A 17,408-nucleotide genomic window follows, 5' to 3' on the forward strand; every position below is an offset into this window, starting at 1 on the left:
ACATATGGAGCATCGATCGTTGGGCAATATGCGATCGCAAATGGCGCGAGCGAACTACGCAACGCGGAAATATTATAATGATACAAATATTTTACAATAAAAATAAAAATCAAAATTATTATTATTATTTTTTGAATTTTGAACACATGCTTATGTTTACAAATATATTTTTTTTATTTATGATATATTTAATTCTTAAATAATTGACTGGGCACAGTGTGCTAAATTTTACGAAAATTGGTTCAGTAGTTTAGGAGCTTGTCCCGAACCAAACGCGTTACCTATTTTTATAATCTTGCCACATGTTGCAACAGCGTATAATGGCACATTGTGCCAAAAAAGTACCCGGAAATTGTCAATATAGTATTTAATTATTTGTCGCCTTCAAAGTAACCCCTACCAGATGTAATATACTTATGCCAACGATTCTTCCAGTTCTTGAAACACGATCTCTCTTCAATCGACTGAAAACAGGTTCAACGGAGCGCAATTCAGTTTGGGGAAGAAGAAAAAATCACACGGAGCAAATACGGTGGATGATGATTGCGTTTTTGGCTTAAAATTCTGCCACAATCGTGGCTCGATGCGATGGTGCCTTAACGGCCTGTAAAATCCATGAATTGTCTTCCAAAATTCCGACCGTTTTCGACGGATGTTCTCAAGCAAACGCCTCAATATAATCAAATAGAACTCCTTATTGACCGTCTGTTCTTTCGGAATTCATGATGGACCAAACCATATCGAAACCAACGATGAGCATCTTGAGTTTTGAGCGGCTTTGGCATTGTTTTTGGTTTTGGCTCATTCCCTTCTCTCCATTTAGATGATTGTTGACTTGTTTGAATGTTAAACTCATAAATGTTTTCCTTTAATGTGGGCTAAAATATTGATACAATGGTCTGTTCCCTAGAGTACGTATCTCCAAACCACTTAACTCAGATGAAACAAAATTTCAAAAATACACTGAAAAAAGTTTTTTGGAAGTTGTAAAATAGTTGTTAAATAATAACAGGAATTACTACTCTTACCAACTGAAGAGCTCAAAAGGCCTAGAAGTATTAAAAAAAAGTATAGAGTCTTCGGTAGACTCTAACGATATTAAAAGAAGCACTGGAAGAATGTGGTTTTAGTATTAAATCAGTAGCAAATATGTTTAACAGAAACAAAGTCCCGCAAGCAATGTTTAAAATAGAATTAACGCCAAATTCTAATCAACTAAAGAAAAACGTTACACACCCGATTTACTACCTAAAATATCTGCTCTATCTCCGAATTGTGGAGGAAATCACACTGCAAACTATAGGTGTTGCCCTGTGTATAAAGACTTAAAAAAGAAAGTGTATGTCAGATTTCAAGCACGTCGTAATCAAATTTTAAATATTCTCACTAGCTAAAATATTGAAATTCCTATCCATTTTTCAAAACTGGGTAATCTTAAAAATAATGCTACACAGAACACAAATGTGATGAAGGCAACAATGCACAAATGCAGTTGCCCCAAAACCAACTAAATCAAAGCGTTGAAACTATGATTTTAAACTTTAAACAATAGGGGTATTCTCTTGCTCTTGCAAGATTGCAGATTGCAAAAATACTACACCGAAATATACAAGGGCACGAGAGCACCCATTGCAGAATCTAGTGATATATGAGCGACTGATTCAGTCAATTTATTGTAAATGACTATTGTGCATGGCTATTGTGAATTGGCGCACCTTCTGCATGCATTTTTAACAAAAAAACTGTAACAAAATTTTATAATTTAAATAGAAATTATAAAATCTAATTAAAATTTACCTTTCTCAACAGTTTAACGACGTAATATGTCTTTATGTAAAATGGCAACTACAACAGGGTTGCAATTTTATTTTTGCGTGACATTACACGCTAATATACATGGGTTTTGGTCTGACATATTTCACAGCCCTTGCAAATATTTTTCTGCGTGTGTTTGTTGTTGTGCCGTTGTAAATCTGCAATGCTTGCACCGTGCACTGAGTGTTGCAAGAGCAAGAGAATACCCCTAATGTATGATACAATTTATGTCTACAATGCAAAATATGATTCAAGAGATAATAAAATCACAAAACCAGGGCCCGAATCGTGGCAGTCGTGAGCGAGCAAGTAATCGTATCGAATGAAATTTCGTAACGTGTCGAGTGTGCGGATCGTCGCACTCGATACGAAACGAATAGAAATTTTATGAAATAACTTCCCTGGTGTAGCTCTAAATGACATTTTCGAATACATTGAAATACGATACAAAACAAAATAAAAAAGTATTTGAATTAGAATTGAACGTAAATATTCAATATACGTTTATAAAGGGTGATTTTTTAAGAGCTTGATAACTTTTTTTTAAAAAAAAACGCATAAAATTTGCAAAATCTCATCGGTTCTTTATTTGAAACGTTAGATTGGTTCATGACATTTACTTTTTGAAGATAATTTCATTTAAATGTTGACCGCGGCTGCGTCTTAGGTGGTCCATTCGGAAAGTCCAATTTTGGGCAACTTTTTCGAGCATTTCGGCCGGAATAGCCCGAATTTCTTCGGAAATGTTGTCTTCCAAAGCTGGAATAGTTGCTGGCTTATTTCTGTAGACTTTAGACTTGACGTAGCCCCACAAAAAATAGTCTAAAGGCGTTAAATCGCATGATCTTGGTGGCCAACTTACGGGTCCATTTCTTGAGATGAATTGTTGTCCGAAGTTTTCCCTCAAAATGGCCATAGAATCGCGAGCTGTGTGGCATGTAGCGCAATCTTGTTGAAACCACATGTCAACCAAGTTCAGTTCTTCCATTTTTGGCAACAAAAAGTTTGTTAGCATCGAACGATAGCGATCGCCATTCACCGTAACGTTGCGTCCAACAGCATCTTTGAAAAAATACGGTCCAATGATTCCACCAGCGTACAAACCACACCAAACAGTGCATTTTTCGGGATGCATGGGCAGTTCTTGAACGGCTTCTGGTTGCTCTTCACCCCAAATGCGGCAATTTTGCTTATTTACGTAGCCATTCAACCAGAAATGAGCCTCATCGCTGAACAAAATTTGTCGATAAACACATTTCGAACCGAACACTGATTTTGGTAATAAAATTCAATGATTTGCAAGCGTTGCTCGTTAGTAAGTCTATTCATGATGAAATGTCAAAGCATACTGAGCATCTTTCTCTTTGACACCATGTCTGAAATCCCACGTGATCTGTCAAATACTAATGCATGAAAATCCTAACCTCAAAAAAATCACCCGTTATAATATGTGTAATAAAGTGTATATATATTTACTAAATTTAGTTTTTGCATTCAATAAAATGAACCCTAACGTGTTTTTTTATACAAGTTCATCTGATTCAGAAGAAAAACATCACCAAATGGTCATAAGATTCAGGATTCGTGATAAAAGTAATCCCATGGCTTTACCTGAAGCAGCGTAAGGAAATTTTTAATTATACCGTTTAACTTAGTATAGATCTTATTATTTTAAATCATTTACAGATTCAGGAAGCGGTTTAGACCGACCAAAGACGCATTTACTTTCATCCGATCGGAAATAAAATTTAACGCATATTTATCAACCGCAGTACCATCAATGCTTCAATCAGCCGGTGGGCCGGTGGAAAATTCTTAGTAATGATAAAAGAAGTCGGTATAGTCCTGAAAAGGTGGCGAAGTTCGGCAATGTATGTGCAGCATTGCATAACATTTGCATACAGTTTAAAAATTCAACATATTGCAAATATTTTGTAAATGAAAACAGTAATATAGAAATAGATACGGGAAATGAGACTCAATTAACTAAATTGGTCATAGAATTATAGATCATATTATGGTGTATTTAGATAATAATTGATTTAAACGTTCCATCAACATTTGAATTCATATTTTAATATATATATTTTCAGTAAAAACAGGAACTTGGAATTTACATATCGTATATATTAGTGTTTATTTCTGAACATTTCTCTTTAAAATATCAAGCTCATGAGTTTTAATCTGCAACTCTACAGCTGTTTTTTGCATATCTGCTTTGTGTACATCTTCTTTTATTTGCAGCGATCTTTTCTTTGAAGCAATTAGTTTCTCAAGATTTTTACTTCTACTGCAATATCTATCCCCGTAGCTTGAAGGAGTTGCTCTTCTGATACAGTTAAAAGCTTTTCCTCGCATGGACCACCACCAGTCCTTTCCTTCGAGGCTTTGTTGAATGAAGTTTTCTTTTCTTATATAGTAATCAGCAAATGCCTATTTTTGTATATTATTTTAATCAGCTATATGTTATAGTGGTCCCATATCGGCAGTTCCGACAAATGAGCAGCTTCTTGAAGAGAAAAGAACGTTTGCAAAATTTCAAAAGGATATCTTTAAAACTGAGGGACTAGTTCGTATATCTACAGACAGACAGACAGACGGACATGGCTAAATCGACTCAGCTCAATATACTGATTATTTATATACTCGTATATGCTTTACAGGGTCTCCGACGCTTCCTTCTGAGTGTTACAAACTTCGTCACAAACTTAATATACCCTACTCAGGGTATAATAACTTACATTTTACCTGTGATTATTTTTAACTGATATATTTAAAACTTTTTTTTTTTTAAATTTGTACTATAACGTTTCTCAAATAGCTAACGAGTGAGATTTCGAATGAGGAAATTTCAAATTTCGAAAGTGCGTATTCGATAGCGAGCACAACGATCCGAAAACAATAAAAATTCATAAATTTCGCTCGTTAACGTGTGCCGCGATTCGGGTCCAGATGTTACAAACTTTTTTAAGTAAAAAATAAGTGTATTGAACATTTATAGGTATATAGAAAATTGGAGCTCATTAGATTTTTTGATGTAGATGTTATGCTGTTGTCAGAAAAACAGTGTCTTTATACAGGAATTTCGACTCTATGTTACAAATCACCCAAATGGAAAGGTTCATGATGGAACAGCAGACGGCTATATATTGTTTACCTCGGTTTTAAATTACGGACATCCAATTTAGAGAGATCACAGATTTCTAGCAGGTGGAGATTACAATGCAAAACACATGTATTGGGCTCACGACAAATTAATCCGAAAGGACGACAGCGGTATTAAACTGTTATAAATAGGCATATTGACCTAGTGATCGTAACAAAATACCAACTTTAATTGATTTAGCTGTAATCAAGAATATAGATAAATCACACATAACAGTTGATACATGTACTGATCTACAAATATCTTCTGATCATTCTCTTGTACTAATACGAATATAGCTATATGAATAACCCATATTCGTTGGTACAAAAGTGGGTCTAAAATCTTATAAAATGAACTGATTAAAATATAAAAAATACTGAATAATTGACCAAATCATAGTAGAACTCAATGATATAATATAATGGGCCTAATCATTGAATCCGCAACGAATTCGATTTCGATACGATACAGATTTTCGATCGAAAATTTTCATGCAATCATTCATTCCGTCGATAAACTGCTTTATCAAAAAACACAAATGTCAAACTACATTATCGACGGTAAATTTGACAAGTTTGAAAAATTAAATTGGCTGGGCTTTTGCTTCGTTTATATAAATATTTGAAATGGATACAATCATGTTACATTTAAGTGATAGCGATAATGAGGATGAAAATTGTATACAAATTCGTCGCGAGCGCAGAAATTTGCGGAATAATTCAAAAGACATATTGGAAATGGATGATTATAAGTTTGTATTTAAGCTAAAAACGACATAGATAACTTTGTTTGCATGCATATACATTTACAGTTTCTTCAAAAATTTTCGCATCAACAAAGGAGCATTTATATACATTTTAGAGGAATACGAAAATAAGTTCTAAACATTCTTGAGTACAGACTATGTTCACGGTGGATTTCTATTTACATGAATGAAAACGAAGAATTGGAATCAAAAACATTTTTTTTTTTGCCAAGTCAAAAATTCCGGGTGTGACAATGGCAGTTGATGGAACTCACATAAAGATAATGGCTCCAACGAGAGATAAACATCTTTATTATAATCGCAAAGGATTCTCAAGTCTGAACGTTATGATAGTGAGACTTTTATATTTATCTGTAAACTGAATATTTATATATATTTGCTTTTCTGAATGTATATAGGTGTGCGACTACAAAATGCAAATACGCAAAATATCCTGGCAGTAGTCACGATTCTCATATATGGGATTTGAGTGACATAAAAACTATCAGCGCAACCAATTATCGGAGAGGAAATGCAAATTTAATATTAGGTGAGAAACCATTGATAAAAGTACGATCACCTAATAAAAATGTACGCATTAAAGGAGACAAAGGGTATCCTCTTCAACCATGGCTCATAACTCCATTTAGAGAACCAATCAACTGCCTCAGAAAAAGAAGATTTAATACGTATCATGCTAAAGGCCGAATAGTTGTTGAGAAAACAATAGGTTTATTAAAATCAGTATTTCGTTGCCTTTGCAGTGAACGAGGACTACATTACGCACCATATAAAGCAGCGCGTATTGTTAATTTCTGCTGTGCATTGCATAATATTCGTTTGCATTTTAATTCTAACGAAAATTTGAGCCACACCTGGATATATCTGAAAATGAATATTCAAACAATGATTTAAATGATATGCCTACCGACGAAGCAAATAGAATAAGAGAAACTTTTTTAGATATGTTTTAGTATAAGTTCATATATAACTAAATATGTTGAGTTCATTTTTATTAAAACTAAGTTAAAAAACGTAAAAATTCATTAAAATGTAAATATTTTGAATTAATAATAAAAACATATGGATTATTTAAATGTTCAAGTTCCAGTTCTAGAATTTTTTTTTTGGTTTCCAATTTATCAAAGGCTATTTTTCCATGACAGCATTATGTCGCTTCATTTCTTTCAATTTATCCTTCTCATTTTCTCTTAGTTTCCTAAGCCACCTGTTTGTGTCGGACTGTTCTTGGATATAGTCTTTTTGATGTTTAATGAGCGTGGCTAACAATTTAGATACATTTTCCTCCATCTTTTTTTGAATATTTATTTGTTCTGTAAGAAGACCCATTTTGTTTATTTTACTCTTTTTATGTGGGGTACAGAACACATCAGCATCTGCATTAGATTCTATGGTCTGGCCAGGAGTCATATATGACGTTTCAATCAAGTCAATGTCAGGCTGGGAATAAATTGATTCAACCGGTCTTTTGCGGGGAGTACTTGTTGTTGGTATTTCTTCCGGAATATTTTCTTTTGAGCATCCAAAACTTGTAATGCCCTTTAATCCCTCCACTGATGCATTGAGTGATAGAATAACACTCACTTCCTCTTCCAGTGCACTTAAAGAAATTTGGCTGAAGGGCCCACCTCCTGTTCCTGAAATTTGCTTTGCATTTTTGATCATTTTTTTCTTCGTCGCAAACTTGAAATCTGTCCAAACCTATAACTTAGGTAGCTTAATTCCGATAATATACAAATGGTGATTTTTCATACCTTCTTCAATCCAGTTCTGTCCTTGATTGGGGGACCTACTGCGTTTAATTTGTTTGAAATTTCTTCCCAAAAATGATTCAATTCGCCTGGTGCTCTTTGCGAAAATCCTTTCGCTATGTCGGGGTGCAGCTTCATTTCACTTACTAACACTTCAAATTGTTTTTTGTTGGTGTGTTTTTGTCTCTTATCTCTAAAATATCAATTTAAAATATAAATGATTGCGTCATTAGCAATTGTTTTTAAAAATACTTACAAATTATCCATTTTTGTAAGAATTCCGCAACGCACTCACCAACGGATTGATTTCGACACAAATTTTCGATATTGCGGTATCAATGATTTCGAAATTAGCGACATCTATGTGCCGCGGAAAGCATTTTATCAAGTCGGTAAGTGAGTTCACTTCGATCGAAAATTTGATTTTCGATACGGTTTCAATGATTTCAACGCAAATTTTTTCGATCATATCGAACCATATTTCGATCGAAACGGATTCAATGATTAGGCCCGATAACTAACGCAGGTGTCTTGGCGACACCAAACAAAAACTATAGCCGCTTGATCCCAGATAATCCAAAAAGGAGTGCAAAACGATAAAGGGAGATTGATCGCTCCCCTTATACTCAGCTTCAATAAAAATCAGCTGTACTTAAATTAAAGAAAAGCTCTTAAATGCGACGAAGCATTTAACACCAAAACGTAAATAAAGTAGCTGTGTTTAAATTCAAGCAAGCAATAGTTCCTTTGGAAAGCCCAAAAGTCCATGAAACCACCAATCAACTCGAACATGCCCATACGAGACTTGTGTGGAAATTGGACCCGAAGTGACGAAGAAAACGCTAATTGTTTTGCAAATCTACCTATTTCCTTAAAGAACAACTTTAAGCTGTTAATTTTACCCAACATAAATAGCTAGTCGTTCGAGTCTTTTAAGACTTTAGATTCATAAAAGAACTTAATCCAAAAAAGTCGCCAGAACAAGATAATATTCCCCCAAAAATGCTAATTGAGCTACCAAATATTGCTGTGTAGGTGCTCTCCTTGCTCTATAATGCAATTCATAGTTTTGGATACTATCCTAGCAGATTATTCTGATAGATAAATCTGGGAAATTTAACAAAGCTGTCATACAGACCAATACGACTAAGTCTAAGGATAGAGCTGCCTTTCTAAAATATTTGAACAAAATATTACTATCGAAATTGTCTCCTTTTCTAGTACTGTTAGTGACATCTATGCTAAATTCCACTTCAAAATATTGATTAGTATTTGAGATACGCGTCGATTGTGAGACTCTAAAAATGAATTCTTCGATTTTTACTATGTCTGAATTTATTGAAAAAAGAAGTGCATCTCATACTGCTTTGGTTATTCGTGATCATTTCGGCACATTTTCAACTAATATCGTGCCGCCAATTGGATATTCCAAGCGAAGCCAGGTCCTTCTCCACTTGGTTCTTCCAACGGAGTGGAGGTCTTCCTCTTCCTCTGCTTCCCCCGGCGGGTACTGCGTCGAATACTTTCAGAGCTGGAGGGTTTTCGTCCATCCGGACAACATGACCTAGCCAGCGTAGCCGCTGTCTTTTAATTCGCTCAACTATGTCATATTGTTGACATCGTCCAAGCCTCTGCACCATATAGCAGGACGGGAATTATGAGTGACTCATAGAGTTTGGTTTTTGTTTGTCGAGAGAGGACTTTGCTTCTCAATTGCCTACTTAGTCCGAAGTAGCACCTGTTGGCAAGAGTTATCCTGCGTTTCTAGGCTGACATTGTTGGTGGTGTTTACGCTGGTTCCAAGATAGACGAAATTATCTACAACTTCAAAGTTATGACTGTCAACAGTGACGTGAGTGCCAAGTCGCGAGTGCGACGACTGTTTGTTTGATGACAGGAGATATTTCGTCTTGCCCTCGTTCACTGTCAGACCCATTTGCGTTACTTCCTTGTCCAGTCTGGAGAAAGCAGAACTAACGGCGCGGGTGTTGAGGCCGATGATCAATATCATCGGCATACGTCAGTAGTTGTACACTCTTACAGAAGATGGTACCTTCTCTGTTGAGTTCTGTAGCTCGAACTATTTTCTCCAGAAGCAGGTTGAAAAAGTCGCACGATAGGGAATCGCCTTGTCTGAAACCTCGTTTGGTATCGAACGGCTCGGAGAGGTCCTTCCCGATTCTGACGGAGCTTTTCGTGTTGCTCAACGTCAGTTTACACAACCGTATTAGTTTTGCGGGGATACCAAATTCAGACATCGCGGCATAAAGGCAACTCCTTTTCGTGCTGTCGAAAGCAGCTTTGAAATCGACGAAGAGGTGGTGTGTGTCGATTCTCCTTTCACGGGTCTTTTCCAAGATTTGGCGCATGGTGAATATCTGGTCGGTTGTTGATTTACCAGGTCTGAAGCCACACTGATAAGGTCTAATCAGTTTGTTGACGGTGGGCTTTAATCTTTCACACAATACGCTCGATAGAACCTTGTACGCGATGTTGAGGAGGCTTATCCCACGGGTTGGCGCAGATTGTGGGGTCTCCTTTTTTATGGATTGGGCATAGCACACTTAAATTCCAATCGTTGGGCATGCTTTCGTCCGACCATATTTTACAAAGAAAGTGATGCATGCTCCTTATCAGTTCTTCGCCGCCGTGTTTGAATAGCTCGGCCGGCAATCCATCGGTCCCTGCCGCTTTGTTGTTTTTCAGGCGGGCAACTGCTATTCGAACTTCTTCACATTTCGGACCCCGGCGAAATCGATCAGCCTCAACCCATTTGGGGATGTTTCCTCGTGGAGGCTGAATTTACCGACCGTAGTGCCATAGAAATCTTCTTTGCCCACCCTGGCGTTGAAGTAACCAAGCACGATTTTGACATCGTGGCGGTGGCATCTCTCATAAGTGCGCTCCAAGCACTCATAAAAGGCATCTTTGGTCACATCGTCCTTCTCTTCCGTCGGGGCGTGGGCGCAAATCAGCGATATGTTGAAGAACCTCGCTTTGATGCGGATTGTGGCTAGACGTTCATTCACCGCAGTGAATGATAGTACTCGGCGACGGAGTCTCTCTCCCACCACGAATCCAACACCAAACTTGCGCTCCTTTATATGGCCACTGTAGTAAATGTCACAAGGACCTACTCGTCTTTGTCCTTGTCTCGTCCATCGCATTTCTTGGACGGCGGTGATGTCAGCCTTTATTTTCACGTGGATGTCAACCAGCTGGGCAGTGGCACCTTCCCAATTAAGGGACCGGACATTCCAGGTGCATGCCCTCAAATCATAGTCCTCATTTCATTTGCCATGGTCGTCATCAAAAGGGGGGTCTCTCATCCGAGGCTGTTTACGCTTTATCATTGGGGGTGTTTTTTTTACGTGGCGGGTCCCAAACCCAGCGCACAACCCTATGCAGGGGAAGCACAGGGAATACTGTTCAGCAATATTTCTAGATGTAGGTGAGGCGTTTAATAAGGTGTGGCATGACGGCCTTTTATATCAGATTAAAAAATTCTACCTTTAGAATTGTATAAAGTCTTCAAGTCTTATTGAAATAATGGACAATTCATGGTTAAAGAAGTAGATTTCATATCTGATGAATGACAGGACTGGTGTACCTCAGGGCAATGTTTTAGGCTCACTCTATACGTCATACAAGTATATACAGCAGATCTTACAACAGCTAATAATAAAGATTTTCGAACTTCCAGAAGACTTTATACCACATATATCCGCCAATGTGGGAGTTATTTTAATGAAAATGATAGAACGTATTTTTCTCATAAGATTGTATCTTTTTACCTAAAATGGGTAAAAGCGGGCGAAAACTTGCCTTTTGTCCCATAAAACGGATGTTCACGATTTTGCAACGCCCGGCTGACTCTAATCTCTATTTGTGTTTATATTTACATATTTATAAAACTGCTTGAAAAAAAATTTCAAATACACGCGAGCAGTGCCAAAAATTAATACAATCAACGCTTCCATTTTTCTGTCCACAATAATTTTAATATAATTTATTAATAAAAGTAATAAATCTATTACCTTTGAAATATGCTAATATGACACCGAATTTGATGGTGTCAATCACAACTTCGCCGAATAATGAAGTTGAACCATGTCGCTTCATTTTTGAATATTGCCAACAACTGAAGGCATTTTGCCGACTTTGATCCTTGCAAGTGTATGAAATGTGGGGTTACATCCGAATTTAGCCTTTCCTAACTTGCTTTATTATTTAAAGTTTGCCAAAATTAAATTTTTTTTACAATTTTTTAAAGAAACATTCGTTAAACTATTTGGAAAATTCCAAAATTAGATTATCGTTCTACTCCACAAGTCCTATAAGAAAAATAATATCACTTCCCAAGTATTTCGACTTCATTCTTTTTTGTAGCACTGTGTAGTATAATCAGAATATATTATTATTTGAGTTATACCATACAAAAAATTCGTGTGTACGTCACATGGCTTTTCTAAGTTTAGTTATACAAACTGGAAAAATGTATGTTACGTAAAGCAACTCAAGGATAAGTTCATAATTAAAAGTATAACGTATCAAAAAAATGCATTATCATACAACAGGTGGCATTATCTTTTCTTTTGAGTGATCCATTGATCTCTGTGGGAGATCGGGTTTTTATACTCTCACAACAAATAGTTTCAGAGTGTTGTAGTTTTATTCACCTAACGGTTGTGTGTAACAACTAAAAACAATCGAATTATATGTGTATATATAAATGACACTTCCTTTTTTAACCAAATTTTTTCAGCACATTGAAAATCACTGAAAGTGAATGCGTCAGATAATTTAATAAAACTCGAAATTTTACGAATATTATATTGCTTTCAGTTTTGTAAGAAATAAATGTTTGATTTTATTTTATTTTATATATGTATGTAAAAGCGTAATTATAAAATTTAATACTTAATCAATTTACCAAAAACTCCATTCTATAATCTTTGGATTAGAATGTAATTTCCATTTATCCTCTAAACTCATATTGCAGGCATTGGGCTCACATAGTTTAAATATTTATTATATTTTACTTCACGTCAACTAAAATTTGATTACTGACGTCTTCTAGCCTTCTCATAGAATCAAGAAAAATGTTTACCAAGTTTCATCAAGATATCTCAATTCCTTTACACAGACGGACGAATGAACAGATAGTCATTCAGATTTCAAGTCATGTTATCATCCTCATCATTCAGATATAAATAAATGTTTAATCTATCTCAAAGAATACTATATTACACTGTGACATAATATTGTGAGAGTACAAATATGTTTCATATGAATTGAAAATTCAATATTCTAAGAAGACTTAATCCATTCCTGTTTTCATGGATTAATGAATAATACTGTTTAGTATCTTTGAATTTATACTATAGATCATAAATTCACTTGATTTAATTACTAGATTATATGCATATTAATAAGAGTGCAGAATATTTGCATCACATCACTTTATCATTGCTATAATAGTCTGACAGTGTATGTAATGTTTCGCCATGAAAATGGGTAATAAAAATGGCGCTTCTTTTAGCTAGGTAACTTTTCAAGTAGGTTTAAATATTATAATGAAACTAAATGGGATTATTAAGACTCATTGGAATTAACTAAAAACACGTCAAGTTGCGAAGAATAGCGAATAATAAATGTTGTGATGTAAATTAAAATAACATAACTTGTATTATTTTATTTCATTGCTGTGAAAGATCAGCTTCCGACTAACATCAGATAATTTTAAAATAGGTTGGTTTACGACTCACGTGAAAAAGATTGTCTAAGCATCTAGGAGAGATGTGTGTGGCATTTATTCAGTGATGGATTACCCCCTAGGCCCGCGAGACCCGAGCCTAGGACGGCACAATTTGGGGGGCGGCAAATTTTTCAGAATGTCAAAATTTTAAATCTGATATAATGTAACGCCAATACAATTTAAGAATTTATTTTGATTTTTTTATATAAATTTACAAATTCTATGGAATAGAATGTAATTCATTTTCTGATTAACTTTTTTATTCGTGAGTGCAATACTGATAAAAAATGTTTTATAACAGAAATAATTGAATATTGATAAGCTTTTTCTGACGAATTTTCAAAGCTCTGTTGACTTGTTGTATCTTTAGTAAAGTTAATCTTACAAGTGAGCCGCTTCTAAAATTGCACAATGTTTTCTTATTTTATTTTCAATGATTCCGGTGTTTCATATATGAATTTATATAAGTATTCATTTAAAATTCATCTTTTTGTTTGTATATAAAACTATTTTTATTCTTAAAAATGATTTCATTTTATAGCCAATTTTTTGAAAAATAGAAACAATTTGAAGAAAATAAAAATTTAATAACATTGATGTTTCATTTTCGCAATATTGTGAATTATATTGACGCATATTAACGATCTTTTATAGCTTAAAGCAATAATTCGTAATTATTGTAAAATATTATAAAAATTCAAGTATATATTTATGTCGATATACAGCGAGTTCACACAAATAGCACACATAGTCATAAGAAGCAATAAGAGCTTATACAATTGACAAAGTTCTTTAAAAGGCTAAAAAGGGCTAAAAATATCATTATTTGTTTGTTAATTTAATGAATGAATTAATGCCCGTGGCTAAAAGAATATTTGGTTTTTAGCCTTGATTAGATGACACTTTAGCACAAGATACCAAAGAAATACAATCGAATCCTCCTTTATTTCAAGATACAAATACAAACAAAACGTCGTCAACTTTTCTTTCATCAGAAGTTGCGGAAGAAAGTCAATCAACAACTGATATGTTTCAATTGAGTGGTGATCCTTTTCTATGGAATATAAATGATGAAACGCGAGATTTTATAACTATAAACGGTTTACCACAAAGTAATGTAACGGATTTTAAAAATTCACGAAATTTTTATAATGATAAAACGAGGTTTTGTTCTAAAAGCTTATTCCAAAGTAATTTAAAGAACGGAGAAATTCAACATCGTGAGTGGTTAATTTATTCAGAAAGTAAAGGATCAGTATTTTGTGCTCTATGTTTACTATTTGGTAGGAGTGGCGAAGTAAACGCTTTTACTGGTGAAGGGTTTAGAGATCGGAAAAACTCAAAAGCGCGCATTGAAGCTCATGAAAATTCTGATTTTCACAAAACTAACATTAGTCACTTCAAAGCTCGAGCTGTCATTCAAGACCGTGTTGATCAACGTTTAATGGAGCAGCTCGATGAAGAAATTTTATGCTGGAAAAAAGTTTTGCATCGAGTAATTGTGATAATTAAATCTCTCGCAAGAAGAGGACTGTCATTTAGAGAACATTCAGAATGAATTGGTGATCGCCATAATGGAAATTTTTTAGGTTCAGTCGAGCTTCTTGCTAAATTTGATCCGTTTTTATCAGAACATTTAAAATTATATGCGTACCCTGGCCGTGGAAATACTTCGTATTTATCTAAAACAATCTACGAATAAATTATATTATTAATTCAAAATAAAGTATTGCAACATATTTCTAAAGAAGTGCAATCTGCTAAGTATTTTATATATGTACGTAACAATGGTAAAATTGTCGAAAGATTTCTGGAATTCATACCAAATACTGGCCATAATGCTAAAGATATTGCAGATTCTTTGTTAAAAACTCTAGAGGATACTGGTTTAAATATAATGAATTGTCGTGGTCAATCTTACGATAATGCAAGCAACATGTCAGGTTTATATTCAGGAGTGCAAACACGAATCAAAACAACTAATCCATTAGCTGAATATGTTTCTTGTGCTGGTCACTCTTTAAATTTAGTGGGAACTTGTGCAGCTGAATCTGTTACCGAAGCAGTTGACTTTTTTTTCTACTTTGCAAGAATTATATAATTTTTTTACCGTTTCGACACATCGTTGGGAAATTTTAAGACAGCATACAAGTTTAGGACTTAAAAGCCTTTCTCAAACTCGTTGGTCGGCTCTACATGCATGCATGCTACACATTAGAAAAGTTTTGTTGCACTAAACTTTATTGGTGAAAACAAAGATGAAAAACCTACTACGCGAGCTGAAGCTAAGGGACTGCAGCAAAAATTACAACATCTAGAAACAGCAATTCTAGTAATTATTTGGAATGCAATTTTGAATCGCTTTAATGCTGCGAATATGAAGCTTCAGGATTCTCAAGCTGATTTATTATCTGTGATAAGAATATATAGTTCTTTGGCATTATTTCTCCAAGATATGAGAGATAAACAATTTTCTGATTATGAAAAAAAGCCAAAGCACTATCTGGAGTTCAAAATTATTACCACTATGACACCCGTAGTAAAAAAACCCGAAAACTTCAGGCTGACGAGTCACGGGAAAATGAAAGAACAGAATTGGAGAAGAAAATTTTCGAACCAACGTTTACTATATAATTTTAGATACTTTAAGTGTACAATTGACAGGACGTAAAAGTGCTTATCATAATCTTTACGAAAAATTTATTTTTTTTGACAATTTATATGAAATAGATACCAAATAATTAAAAATTCACGCAGATGAATTAGTTACTAAGTATTCTGATGATTTGGAAGATACTTTTGCGAATGAATGTATTCATTTGCACTGTCAACTCAAAGATTCTCTAATAAACACAAAAGATATTCGTTCCGCGCAAGGAATATAAAATTTTTTGCATTCTCAAAATCTTCAAGATGGTTATCCAAATGTAGACATTGCTCTACGAATTTTTTTGAGTATTCCGGCTACGAACTGTTCAGAAGAAAGATCTTTTTCCACCTTGAAAAGAGTCAGACCGTATTTACGCGCAAGTATGGGCCAAGAGAGACTCAATGCTTTAGCATTACTGTCAATTGAAGCCCAAACTAGTTCAAGAAATTGATTACAACGACATAATTGATGATTTTGCTCAGACGAAAGCCAGAAAGAAGATATTTGAAAATTAAGTTATACATTATAGTTTAAGAAAACTGACTGTTATTTATGTTGTTAATATTTATTTGTATTGTTTAATAATTATACTTTTATGAAATAAATATTATATCTTAATAATATGAACGGACTGAAAGAAATAAAATTTCATCCTTTAAAAAGGGCGGTTAATCAGACAGGGCCTAGGGCGCCAAAATACTTAATCCGCCACTGCATTTATTTAGAAGTAAAACTCCGGCAAGTATTCAGCAGTTGAGCTTGTAGACATCGTATGTATAGTATGTATGTATAGTATATGTAGCATATAATATACGAAAGATTGCACTAAGCATATATGTATGTAAGTAGATGCTAGAGACTTCAATAAATATCTAACACTTTGTACGATCTTAAATCAGAAATTAATTTTAAGTAATTCGTTATTATTTATACAAATAACATAACTCATAATATCAAAGAAGTACAGAAGGGCTAAGTTTAGGTGCCACTGAAAATTGTATACTTTTACATGTTCGAAAATAGATTAGTTATAAAGGGTGATTTTTTAAGAGCTTGATAACTTTTTAAAAAAAAAAACGCATAAAATTTGCAAAATCTCATCGGTTCTTTATTTGAAACGTTAGATTGGTTCATGACATTTACTTTTTGAAGATAATTTCATTTAAATGTTGACCGCGGCTGCGTCTTAGGTGGTCCATTCGGAAAGTCCAATTTTGGGCAACTTTTTCGAGCATTTCGGCCGGAATAGCCCGAATTTCTTCGGAAATGTTGTCTTCCAAAGCTGGAATAGTTGCTGGCTTATTTCTGTAGACTTTAGACTTGACGTAGCCCCACAAAAAATAGTCTAAAGGCGTTAAATCGCATGATCTTGGTGGTCCATTTCTTGAGATGAATTGTTGTCCGAAGTTTTCCCTCAAAATGGCCATAGAATCGCGAGCTGTGTGGCATGTAGCGCCATCTTGTTGAAACCACATGTCAACCAAGTTCAGTTCTTCCATTTTTGGCAACAAAAAGTTTGT

General features: G+C 34.6%; 2 protein-coding genes and 1 pseudogene across 5 annotated transcripts in view; 2 read left to right on the plus strand and 1 right to left on the minus strand.

The window, feature by feature from the left end:
* The window catches only part of LOC105225451 (retrovirus-related Pol polyprotein from transposon 297), a 332,389-nt gene that overhangs the window by 307,428 nt on the left and 7,553 nt on the right, over positions 1–17,408 (minus strand). The window lies entirely within an intron of this gene.
* Positions 1–17,408, plus strand: part of LOC125777012 (uncharacterized) — a 160,156-nt gene that overhangs the window by 124,448 nt on the left and 18,300 nt on the right. The window lies entirely within an intron of this gene.
* Positions 6,087–7,043, plus strand: LOC125778045 (putative nuclease HARBI1; annotated as a pseudogene).

This window comes from Bactrocera dorsalis, chromosome 1 (genome assembly GCF_023373825.1).
Source record: "Bactrocera dorsalis isolate Fly_Bdor chromosome 1, ASM2337382v1, whole genome shotgun sequence".
NCBI classification, from domain to species: domain Eukaryota; kingdom Metazoa; phylum Arthropoda; class Insecta; order Diptera; family Tephritidae; genus Bactrocera; species Bactrocera dorsalis.